The following is a 13,533-nucleotide window of genomic DNA, read 5'->3' on the forward strand; positions in this document are numbered from 1 at the left end:
GTCACTGTGACACAGAGAAAGCATTGTGAAGAGCTCGCTCCTGGACGTGGAGGTTGTTTGTGATCGAGTAAAGAGTTCTCAATCACATAGAGGATCTGCAGAGGGCAGACAGAGTTCAACTGTAACTCAGTTTGTGAGATGATGATGTCCCTGTGCAACTTATGTCCTTAATCCACAATCATTGGATCAGCAGCAACTGGATTGTTCTGAACGTCTATGGTGACAAAAACAGTCACTGTATCGTCACTCGCTCTACTTCATCCTCCACATGACAGATAAACAAACCTTTTTTGTGGATTAGTAAGGACGGGAATCGCCAGAGACAATATACAATATATCAATATATCAATATATACAATATATCAAGATATTGTCATATACTAAGTATTTGTATCGTAATGAAGTTGTATCGTGACTTAAATATTGTGATAGAATCGTATTGTGATATTGTATCGTGACTTAAATGTCACGATAAAATCATATTGTGATGATATTGTATTGTGACTTAAATATCGTGATAGAATCGTATCGTGATATTGTTTTGTGACTTAAATATTGTGATAAAATCATCGTGATATTATATCGTGACTTAAATATCATGATAAAATCATATTGTGACATAGATATTGTATCGTGACTTAAATATTGTGATAGAATCTTATCGTGATATTGTATCGTGACTTAAATATTGTGATAGAATCTTATCGTGATATTGTATCGTGACTTAAATATTGTGATAGAATCTTATCGTGATCGTATATGACTTAAATATGATATCGATATTGTATCGTGACTTCAATAGATAGAATCGTATATATTGTATATACTTCAATATCGTGATAGAATCTGCTCGTGATATTGTATCGCGACTTAAATATTGTGATAGAATCTTATATTGAGAATTGTATCGTGACTTAAATATTGTGATAGAATCGTATCGTGATATTGTATCGTGACTTAAATATAGTGATAGAATCGTATCGTGATATTGTATCGTGACTTAAATATTGTGATAGAATCGTATCGTGATATCGTATCGTGACTCAAATGTCGTGATAATATCGCATCGTGATAATATAGTGTATCGTTGCGATTCCTACCCCTCAGGTTTCTGGTCATGAAACAATGTTTCCAGAAAACTTTTTATACCGAAAAAGAAAAGAAAAGTTGTGTTACCTGAGAATAAAGTCGATCCGTCCACCTACACGGACGTCTCATGTCTCAGTCTGACACCGAGGAACATCTCAGGAGAGAAAAGTACTTTGTACATTGACTCGTCGTCAATGTACACATTAACACGCAGACTTTGACTGACAGTCGTACGACTGAGTCCCTCCCACATATCTCAAGCTAAATTAACAGTTATCAATTACAATCAAACCACCGCAGCTTCATTCTCTCCTCTTGACACTCGGGGGCGGAGCTAAAGTGTGATTGACAAACTTCAGAAGTGGACCTGAAAGCGTCGGTGCCGAGGTCGTGCGTTAGTGAGTAATAGGCGCTATTAATATAAAGCTAGACCATGCGTGACTCACACACTTTCTCCCTCTCTCTCACCGCGGCCGCCGCTCATGTTTGACTTCTTACCCGGGATTCACGTGTGTGTGAGTTTGGATCGGTCTAATCACATTTGTTTAATTAAGCACAGCTAATAAACTCTCCAGGAGATTTGGTGTCGCTGCAGCTCCTCTGGTAACATCGCTGACCGACATCTGAGCTCAGGGACGCACTGAGAAGAACGTCTCGCAAGACACTTGCGTGTTCTTCGTTAAAGTTGCTTTGCTGGAGGTTAATAACGTCATACGTATGCGTTTTTTCCGACATCATGGCTAAAGTCGACCCTTTTGACTCTTATCGTAAACAATCTGTGCTACTAACATATAATGATGATATTCTCAATCATAAAGCACTACATACATTATATTGTTCATTACTTTTACCATAATTTGAGTTACTGTGTAGCAATATTCAACCAATATACTGTGTATAATCTATCTTAAAATGTCGGGTTTGTGTGGATAAAAAGCTTTTGCAGATTTCCCGATACTCGTACGTTACGTTCAAAGCGCAAACGAGACGCCGTGGACTTCTTCGCTGACCATTTGCTGCACTCTCTTCTTTTTCTTCTTGTCCCGGTTACGGTACGTTGTAACTTTTCGAGCGATTGTCGCGTCGCACTGTTTCGCACTGTTTTGTGAGGCGCGGCTGACGAGAAATTAGCATCTGCTGACGCCCGTGCACTCGACTTTTGCGAAGAATCGCGACGACACACAGCTGTACGACACTTTGTCTCTTGTGGAAACGTCTGCGGTCGTTTTCGTACAAGACGTCGGTTTCTTCTCTGTAGACGGAAATAAGACAAAATAAGATAAGTATAAGTAGAATAAAAATAAAATAAGTAGACAAAATAATTCCGCGGCCCGACCCTTGACCCTCGAGCCGCCTTCGTCTTCTTCGCTGACCATTTCTCGCGCTCTTTCCTTTTTGTTTTACATAAACAGTTTTGGGCGCCGACGCACAGAAATGAGTACGTTATCCTCCATAAGTCTCATCTCCACAAATAGAGGAATTAATGGAGTGTTTCATTTGAAAGGTGAATTTCAGCTCTGATTCAAAACACAAAAGCACTCACTTGAACCCCCGCCCCGCGCGGTTAAAGCCTCAGTTGACTCGATTCTCGGGAATCCTTGTTCATCTTTGAAAAGGTGAAACGATAATAAAAGAGCGAGTAAAGAAAGTTTGCACAGTCTAACCACAGAAACCGGGGGGGACAAAAAGTGGCTGCGCATTCCAGATTTTCCACGAGACGTCTGTCTTTTAGCTCTCGGGCTTCTTTCTGAGACAAATTACTTTTGAGTCGTCAATAGCCTGTAATTAAAATATACCCACTTGATGGAGAGGCAAGCGTTTCTCTCTGTATTTAGTTATGGGTTGGAAAGATTAATTCTGGGGTGTGTAACCCTTGTAATTTTCCAAGTGCTGTTTATTGTTTTTCAGAGACGACGATTGAATCGTCTCCGCTCAAGGTCTGCTTTGATTTCTCTGCACTTCACACACACACACACACACACACACACTCGTCTTCTTTCTTTCCTCGTGGCCTTTTCATACTTCGGCGACATAGACACATTAGCAAATTTGCATTAGCGCTCTGGAACCCGTCCACGGAATAGTCCTCGGCGTGTTTGAATGCAGAGGTCAGGGTTTGATGCTGAATCTTAAACGCTGCATTCAAACCTTTAAAAGTATAAATAAAACGTCTCACACAGACATTATTTTCCGTAAAATGTCACAGTTTCCCCCCAAACCTCGGTATGATGACGTCCTCAAATGTCTTGTTTTGTCCATAAACTAAAAAATTACTCAGTTTTAATGATTTCTTTGTGATATGGAGAAAAAATATTCACATTTAAAGCGACACTTCTTAAAGCCGACTCACACTCGACAGAACTACGGTGGCCTCCACATGCCAGAAAAGATGTCTCTTTTCTACTTTTTAAGGAGTTGAAAGGACACTCTCGCCTGGTTTGAGATCAACATATACAGCCTAGAAGCACATCAGAGGAGATAATAAAGTGCATCGCTACTCTCAGACCTGACAGAGGGAGCGTTTGTGTGTATACAGCAGCAACACAGGGGCGGGCGGGGACATAAAATAATCTATTATTTGTAGAAAACGTTGATTTTCAGTTTCTCAGAACAATCTTTTTATTTTTTTTGTTCTTTCAAGGTTATTCCGTAAATCGGGAGATCACAAGATTGTTTTGATGGTTCATCCACGTTATGACAGGGTGAATACACTCACATTAAAGCCTCACTGCGTCACAATCACCTGCGTTCATCTCTATGGAACTTCTGGTTCTAATCAACTACAAAATTCTACTTCGTAGTTCGTCTACTGTCCTACGTCGCCATGACGATGATGATGCTTCACTTTGTTGGTTTCTGGTTGAGGACATTTAAGGCCTATTAAGGACTATCTTATCTTATCTTATTGTGGACTTACACTTAAATCTCTACTTATAAATTCAAATGAAAAAATATTGAGTGATGTTCAAGTGGCAGCCAGTTGGTCTCAAACTCGTGGTCCGCGGGCCACATGTGTAATCAAAGTTATTTGTCCATGTTTTTATTTATTCATGGATCAATTTTGCATCAGAAATACGTTTTATATTGTGAACTAGTCATCGTTCCGTGTCAAAACAAGCACTTTTATTTTGAAATTATTGTTAAATATCATCCTTTTTATCAAAAAGTTTGACTTGTTGACCCATTACTGACCAAGCTAGACACTCAAGTGACCTCCAGGTCATCAAGGAAACACATTACACATCATATACCTCCAAAAACTATGACATTCACCCATTTACCTCTGATATATTGCTATTATATCGTATCATTAGTACTTATTTTAATACATATTATTGATATCTTAAGTTATAACACTTGTCTTCCCTGAGTTTACTTGTATAATATACTGTTTCCAGTGAAGCTATTGTCATTTATCTTTCCATTTCTCACACATATTATTTGGCTTATCTTAAATTATCTTTATCTTAAAAAAACCACGACCACTTCAACGTTTTTACGCCTGAAAACAACACAAATAAAAACACAGCGTCTTCATTTATTAATTACTCTTCACCGTCTCTGTGCTCTCGCTCCTCAACATGAGGCTCACTCGTCCCCCTTGTGGTGTCAAGTGTCAACTGCAGCAGCTCATTTGGGGGCGACAGAGGATGAATTGTTGAATAAAACACAAACGCACACACACAGAGACACAGACACACACACACACACACACAGAAATCAGCAGCTGTTTGTCCGTAATGATGAAAACATCCTCAACACAGCGTGAATTTATAATGATGCTGAGAAAAGAAAGAAAAGAAAAGAAAGAAAGTATTTGAATTTATGTGTTTTTTAGTTGTTTTTTTACTGGGAACTTTTCTCCACGTTCAGGTTCCCAGGAGAGTGTGTGTGTGTGTGTGTGTGTGTCACTGTGTGTGTGTGTGTGTGTTTGAAATGCAGATCTCGGTCGCCTCATAATGAAACTTTTGTGGAGTACTGAAACCACAACAATCAAACTTTTCGGAGAAGTACGCAAACGCACGGGCTTACAATAAAGACTCGGACTGTGTCTGTGTGCACTCATCGATACATCCCAGAGGAAGACAATAAATACTTAAATAAATACCTCAAATGTCCGCGTAATCAGTGTCAAACACAACACGAGTGAATTCCTCCATTTTAAGCTGTAAATAGGAGTTTTACGACGATTTTATGATCCTTTAACAAAAGAAAGTACGTTTTCGTGAGTTGTTTTAACTCCGAGCATCAAATGAAAACATTTAACTCATCAATTAGTCATAAAATAGTGTAGAAATATAACTTAATTAACTGAACTTAACTAACTACTTAACTGAACTAACTGCAACTTAAAATACATAATCTGTAGTTCATTCCACTCGGATTATTCTCGCTTAAACAACTTGTACAACTTAATTTATCTTAAATGTAAATGACATTCCCTTAAATGGTTAATCTACGTTCTACGTAATTCAACTCAGATTAAGTACCAGGAAAAGGAATTGTCAGTTTAAGAATTTACTGTAACTTAATGAGTCGAAATATTTTAACTTAAACAAGATTATCCTTTTCTCCAAGTAATTCTCACTTAAATAATTTGTACAATTTGAGTTAAAGTATTGAAATAATCTATTCATGTAAATGACTTTGACATTTCCTTGGGATTGGATTGGAACTTGGATTAACTTAACTCAAATGTAAATTCAATTGACTCAAAAAGACTAAGTTTATGTGAATGTTTAATATAGTTTACTTCATTTAACTCAGTAAAGTAAAAAAAAGTTACTTTAACATATTGTCCATTAAAAGAAACTTGTAATGTGTGTTAATTTGATGCAAAAAGAGTTAAGTTTTTCTTAAACGGTTAATGTGTTTTAGTTCATTTAACGCAGATTATTAAGAACAAAATCGAATTACAGAGTTAACAGCTTGTACAAATGAACTTATTGAGTTGAAATTGTGTATAAATGTAAGTTAATTTGACAATTTGACACAAATTATCTCTGTTTTTAATGAAACAGAAATAATATCATTAAAAGTTGAGTTTACTCTCATTTTGAAGTTGAATTAAATCAATTTATCCTGAATTTTATTTGTAAAAACTCTTGTGTGTGTCTAAAAACGCACTTGTTCTATTTTTAAGCAGAAAAATGTATCAGTGTGTTATTATTTAGTGACACGCACGCACGCACACACACACACACACACACACACTGTGAGTAAACAGCTGCGTTACCTGTGGGCTCCTGCACACCTGCCACTGCAGAGACAGTTAGTGTGTGAGTGCACAGATGTAAACTGTCAATCATGACACACACACACACACACACACACACACACACACACACGCGACCAAATGAGAATACATTTGTGTAAATGGAGCTCACGAGTTCATGCACACGTTTAAAAATATGCACGGAAAAAACCCACACTCGACATAAAAATCCAGCTTTAAATGATCATTCATGCAGAAAGACGATTATATAAGATTATATATAATACATATATGTAATTAAATTTGTAATAAATCTGTGAGGAAACATTTATACAAGAACACATGGACAAATAACAGGAATCTTCACTTACTCAAAACTCTGAAAGTTGATATATATACATATATACTGTATATATAGAGAGAGAGGAATAAGCTGCTCATTAATGCTGTAGGTTTGTTGTTTTTAATGTAGTTCCAGCTTCTTCTTCTTTTTTTTTTAAAGAAAAATCAATTAAAAAGGCACAAATACATGAAGACAGTGTGTAAATAAGAGTTCGGTCTCTGCTATTTGTTCTTAAACGTGTCCAAAAAAATCTAAATGATCCCATAAATATTTGTATTTAAGTCTGTTTTTCTCTGATTGGCCTTCACTCTGAGTCTTAAATGTCATAATGTGTGTGTAGATATGAAGTGATGAAATTTAACGTGTTCACTGCACACACACACACACACACACTCGTGTCTCCTGGTGTTTGGAGAAACAACGGCACGCACGCGGCGCGCGCGTCTCTTTTCCGTCTCCGCACCGAAACCTCTCCTCATTTTCTCGAGAACTTTCCCGCCACTAATCACGACCACCTGCTCTAATAAAGAGCTCGCACGTGAGGCGCTTCGATATTCGGCTCAGGTGTGCAGCAGGGAGCACGGCTTGGCTCGGCGCCGTTTGCTATCGAAAACAACGCGCTGCGGCCACCGCTGCCGCTGTTGCCGCCGCCGCTGCCGCCGCTGCGCGTAAAGGACTTTGTTTCTCTTCCACTTCCTCTTCTTGACATGCAAACATGTGGCGTGTAAATATGAAAATGAATGAGTGTGAGGGCTCTTCTCCTCCCCTCTCTCTCTCTCTCTCTCTCCCTCTCTCCCCCCCCCTCTGTCCCCGGAGATGAGCGCGTAAGAGAAGGAGCGGCTGTAAAAACCAAAGTGGGGCAATGAGACAAGCTGCGCCACAGCTGGCAAATCATCGATTTGAGCATCAGAAAACGGGGAGGGGCGGTTCGTTTACCTGCCACCCTCTCAGAGCAGCCCTCCTCACATGCCGCCACTCTCCTCTCTCCTCCTCTCTTCTCCTCTTCACCCCCGCAGCGCACGCTTCTCTCTCTGCGCTCTCGCTCGCATCCACGGGTCTGTGCGCTCCCGCAGCTCCAGCCTCCTCCGCCTGTGTGCGGTTTCTTCCACCTCCTTCTCCTCCTCCTCCTCCTCCTCCTCCTTCCTTCCTTCTCTTCAGGACTTTTGACTTCTTCTGTTTTTGTGACCACACAGAGACAGCCACACACACACACACACACACACACACACACACGCAGACTTTTGACTATTTTTGGATCTGTCGTCGTGGCGCAGAGACGAGAAGAAGAAGAGGAGGCTCAACTTTTCATGGAAAACAAGAGGTCGCGCTGACTGCTGACTTTAAAAGGTACGAGCTCCTTCACCTCCCTCACCCTGTCATCACCACATCACTACATCATTTCCTTCCTCTTCACGCTTTCATTAAAACCGTGCGTAATTTACGTGTAAATACGTGTTTTTATGGCCGGATTTCATATTTCTGACGCAGAAATCTCTTAAAAAGCGGCCGCGCGAGTCCAAATAAAGATTTAATAATTCACTTCAACAAAAAAAACTAAGAATAAGACGCTTTATTGCACTTATTAATGTTAAAAATGTTAAAAATCACCATTATAGATATTATTTTACTTGTTTTGTGCACCAAATGTTCCCCAAACCTTAAAATAATCATATTCTCATATTCATATAAACTGAAAATAATTCACTTTTTAATGATTCTAATGTGTTAAAGGGCAACAAATGAGACAACTATTCAAATTTAATCACGTTTAATACGCGTAATCCAGAAAACATAATATAAATTCTCGAATGATGTAAAAAGAAATCACTGTGTTTACTGTGGAACAAACTTAAGAAGTGATGAGCTGATGCCTCACCGCTGCACTGACCCGATGAGTTTAGCAACAAGGTGATAAAAGCTTTCAAGTTCACTATTTTCTTATTTTTGGAATCCTATTTAGACTTTTTTTTGTAATTAAATGTATAATAATTAAATTGTGTGTATACACACAGTATATATATATATATATGTGTGTGTATATATAGTTGTAGATGGTGCAGCCTGAACTGCCCGCCGTCTACTTTTTACTACTTTTTTATTAGGGGCCATTAGAGCCACTTCATTTATTCTCTCCATATACTTACTATTTAATTACGTGTCAACTCGCCTCAGGACTTTTATGGCGACGGCACACACGCACACACACACACACACACACTTGTGTGCACCGACGTTGGTGCAAATAAGGTTATTTAAAAAAAAAATATATATATATATATATATATAAACAAGAAGAAGAAGAACAGGAAAGAGAAATATTTTGATTTGTGACGGAGGAGAAGTCGACTTGTTGTGGCTTTTGTGTTACTGCTGATGAAGTAATTTCAGGTAGATGAGTGTGTGAGTGTGAATGTGTGTGTGTGTCACTTGTGAGAAGATGTATCGCCTCCGTAATCGTGTGTGTGTGTGTGTGTGTGTGTGTGTGGGCACTCTGTGTCCTGTGGTTTCGCTTGCACATTTTCATACACACACACAAACGCATCTTATTTACACCAATCACACGTAACGTTAAAGAATAATATCTGCTTTAGTGTCTTAGTGGAGACTCAAATTCACAACAGCAACAAAACCCAACAAAAACAAATAATTATAGTAAAAAATGCACTAAAAACTGAAACAATATGAGCATTTTTGTCCATTTGTGCCTTATTTTATTGTTTGAAGTCATTCCTCCGCGCATGCTGCTTTATATTTAAACATATACAGTGTGCAGGTCGCAGCACCAGCTAATAAACAGAGAATTTAAGTCAAAAGTAAACACATAAATGCATTATTTTTACTTAATATTAACATAATCTCACTAGATTTCAGTTGATTTTATGCAGAAATCAGCGCTTTATGTTGGAAAGGAATAACAGAAAAATGAAAATATAGACAGAAATGACCTGGAAAAGTTAGAATGTGTATTATTTCATTTAATAACTATAAAGTTATTAGTGAATGAAACCTTAATATCTGCTTTATTGCGGTGGCTGAGCATAAATGTATGTAACACGTGTGACGGCGTGTCACAGTGCAGAGGTCAGAGGTCGTGACCTGCGACAAGTAACAGATAAATTGTGATTCATTTCAACAAAATGTTGTCGTTTTTTGGCCTGAAAATCAGCGTTTTGTTGTTTTCTTATGCAGAAATAATCCAACAAACGTCATAAATGTAGTAGATTATGTGAAGAAAATGTTTTGAGTGGAAAACTCAAGTTTATAGAGGGAGATAAACTCGTTTGTGATCGTCAATTAAACCACAGTAAAAACAAATGTACATTATAGGAGACCGGGGGATTATAGTGTTGGCGTAATCTGACCTGTTTAGGGTTAAAGTAGATTAAATGTGGGTGTTTTAATCCCACAAATTAAAGATCACTTCCTCCTTAAAATCACACGTCTTCCTTCCTTCACTCGCGAGGTCACGAGATCGAGCGTGGAGGTCGGATTCAAACAACAACAACAACACTAACAAAAACCAGGTTAACAACGACTCCATTCACCGCAGCCGCTGTTTTCTTTTAATCTTTTGCAAAATCTGTTGCGGCGGTCAACGCTGACACACACACACACACACACACAGAGAGACACGGCGTCCTTCCTGTCTCACGCCGCCTTGTGTCACTTCTTGTAAACGTCTCAGTTTCAGCGTCTCACAGTGTTGTTCTTCCACTGAAAGTGGCACGAATTAACAAAAAAAGAAGATTATTAAGATAAAACTGGGGCTTCCTGTTTTCTGGTTTTTTGGCATAAAAATAAAAAAGAAGGAAAAGTCTCTCCGTAAACTTGTTTGACAGGAATGATAAGAATCAGAGAAACAGCAGCAGCAGCAGCAGCAGCGACGACGGTGATGTCGGCGGCGTCGGTGAAGCCGCGCTCTCTCACGCCTGTGACAGCTTATTAGCGCGTAATGAATTCATTTGAACGCGTTCTGTCGCCGCGCGTTCGCCGCTCTTACGATAAAACACTTGGGAAGCGACAGAGACAGAGATCTGGGAAAACACCTCCACGTTTCTCTCCCCCCTCTCTCCCCCTCTCTCTCCCCTCTTCTGAAATGATGAGTTTCCGTTACAACTCATCGAAACTAGCGTACGCAGCGTTTTACTGTACTTGTAGTAAGTGAAGTGGCAGGAAATGAGCGCGTGATGTTGGTAACAGAGTTATTTTTTCTCTCCGTTTTAAATTACAGAAGAAAGAAAGAAAGAAAATAGACGCTCACTTCCGCCGCGCTGGGGTCGACCGGATGTTTGAAAACACTTTAACTTACGTCTTAAGTGTAAAGCTGCAGTCGAGCGTCGGCGGAGTTAAAGTTCGTCACCGTGACCTCGAGAGACCGATTAGCGCGAGAGAAGAGGTCGTGATTTCATTTGTTTTGTCGCCGTCAGGAAATGATATTCATTTTCTCCTCATCGTCGTAACAGAAACATTTATAGTAAAATAATAATGTTTATCAAATGAAGTGAGGTCGTATTTAGAGTCAAATTTAAAGTAGATCAAAGTAGATCTTATAACTCGATAAATTAAAGTTTTAAAATGACCAAATAAAGTTGTGGTTTCTTTAACTCGGACCAAAGTAAATCACTAGTTTGGGGAAAGTTAATCTTAAATTTAAGTAACCTTAACTCAAACTCAAAGGTGAAAAAAATGACTGATTAAAGTTATTTTTTTGAAGTTTGTGTAAAATTTAAGTAACATTGTCTCAAACCTTTAATTTTGAAGTGTATCTGACTTGATTTACTGCGTTTATGTCACTATAAGTTGAATAAATGTCATTAAAATGACCGATTAAAGTAGTTTTTTTCAGGCTGTTGGCGAAAACAAACCTAAATTTAAGTCACATTAACTAAATCCTTGAAATTTTAAGTGTATCTGACTTGATTTACTGCGTTTATGTCACTTTAAGTTGAACACACTGAAAAAGAAACAACACAAATCGGTCATTTTAATTAAGTCGGACCGAAGTAAATAAGTAGTTTGGGTACAATTTAAGTCACATTAACACAAACCTTTAATCTTTAAGTGTATTTGACTTGATTTACTGCGTTTATGTCACTTTAAGTTGAATAAATGTCATTAAAAATGACTGATTCATGTCATTTTTTTAAGTTGGGACCAAAGTAAATCACTAGTTTGGGGGCAAAACCTAACTTTAAATTTCAGGCCTTTAATTTTTAACTCTGTGTTTATTCACTTGAAGTTGCACAAACTTAAATAAAACTGACCAAATTTGAGCTGCGAAGGACGCGATTTATACATTTTATCGCTCCGATTGTTCACAAGAACGTAAAAAAACACTCATTTTACTCTTGTACTCTTTGATTTTGTCGCTCCGATAATTGGTCTTTAAATGAAACCTGTTGTCATATTTTGATATTTCCCTGTAACTCGTCCTTCCCCTTTGCTTTGAATTCCTCCGCAGATTATTACAGACGATTAAAATAAAAGAAAAAAAGAAACCCTGTCGGTGCACGAGAGACAGAAAGAGAGGAGGAGAGGGAGAAGGGAGTTTGTTTAGATGTGCGCCGCGCCTCCCTCGCCTCCCTCGCTCTCTGCAGAGAGACTGATATCTCGCGCTAAAACCATTAATCGTCTTTTCTTTAACCGCCTCGATAATTATCACTGAGGCAAAAATAACAGCTCAGCAAACAGTGAAATTATACCTGTGGTGGAGAGCGGAGTAAATACCTGTTTAGCTGCCAGCAAATGTATTTATTAGACTGTCGCCAGTAAATAAGAGGCCTGTCTCGCTCCCTTTTTCTTTTTTTTTTTTTTTAATGTGTGGCTCTTTGGGGATTCCACCCCACACACACACACACACACACACAGAGATAACAATGATTCCCAGTGTTGACGACATGTCGCGACACGTTTTTAGGTGGCGGTGAAAGTAAAGTTGGTGTGTTTTATTTAATAATGACGGTTGCATTCCAGCTTAAAAATGTAAAACCCACCCCCCCGCCTTGTGCCACCCTGTGTGTGTGTGTGTGTGTGTTACAGCTCGTTTTGTCATTATCTGTAAACTCCTTTATTTAAAATAATAAAAAGAGGAGGAGGAGGAGGAGGACGGTAGTGGTGCTGGGAGTTATGTTGTCCCAGCATGTTGGACTGCTTTGAGTCTGGCACATGCTTTGCATACTGTTGATCCAGATTCCTTGGCTTAGTGATAAAAGCATCACATTGGATTTTTTTTGTTTGTGTTTTTAAAGCACTTTCCAGGTCCTTTTTCCACACTTCCAGGTTGATAAAGCTGTTAAAATGAAGAAATACACGCTCAGAAATGATTATTTCACTCATTTTATGGCAATGAACGAGAAGATGTTGCGCCGGAACGATTAAAAAACATGTTTTTTTATATAAAAATCTAATAATTGAACGAGGAAACCTTGAAAAAGCGTTTTTAACAATGTTAAGCACCTTGAAAATCCATCGCGTCTTTGACAAAATAACGCCCCCTCGTTATGTTTGAATTTCTGTCAAATTCAAGCACTTTCCAGGTCCTTTTCCCACACTTTTCCTTCATCTAATAAGCAAACTATTTCATCCATTAGCTGCTTGTCTGAAAAGCAGAATACAGTCACTGTTTCAAGCACCTTTTCCAAACCTTGAAAACATGTAAAATCAAGGTGAAGTACCTTGAAAAACAAACAAAACAACAAATGACGTCCGTCCTTATGTTCGTTGTTGTTTTTCCCCCTCACTATCAGCCCCGTCAAATTCAAGCACTTTCCGGGTCCTTTTTCCACACTTTTCCAGCACCTTTAAGCTGTTAATATTAACACATACGTGCCCAAAAATGATTTCATTGCAATAATAGAGATGATGTTGTTCTATAAAGTCCTGGAGG

General features: G+C 38.6%; 1 protein-coding gene across 1 annotated transcript in view; it reads left to right on the forward strand.

The window, feature by feature from the left end:
• The first annotated feature begins 7,841 nt into the window (after positions 1–7,841).
• The window catches only part of LOC122774666 (DNA-binding protein SATB1), a 64,853-nt gene continuing 59,161 nt past the window's right edge, over positions 7,842–13,533 (forward strand). The window contains 1 exon segment of the mRNA XM_044034135.1: positions 7,842–7,994. The gene's annotated coding sequence lies outside the window, so the exon portion shown is untranslated.

The sequence above is a fragment of the Solea senegalensis genome, linkage group LG9 (assembly GCF_019176455.1).
Source record: "Solea senegalensis isolate Sse05_10M linkage group LG9, IFAPA_SoseM_1, whole genome shotgun sequence".
NCBI classification, from domain to species: Eukaryota; Metazoa; Chordata; class Actinopteri; order Pleuronectiformes; family Soleidae; genus Solea; species Solea senegalensis.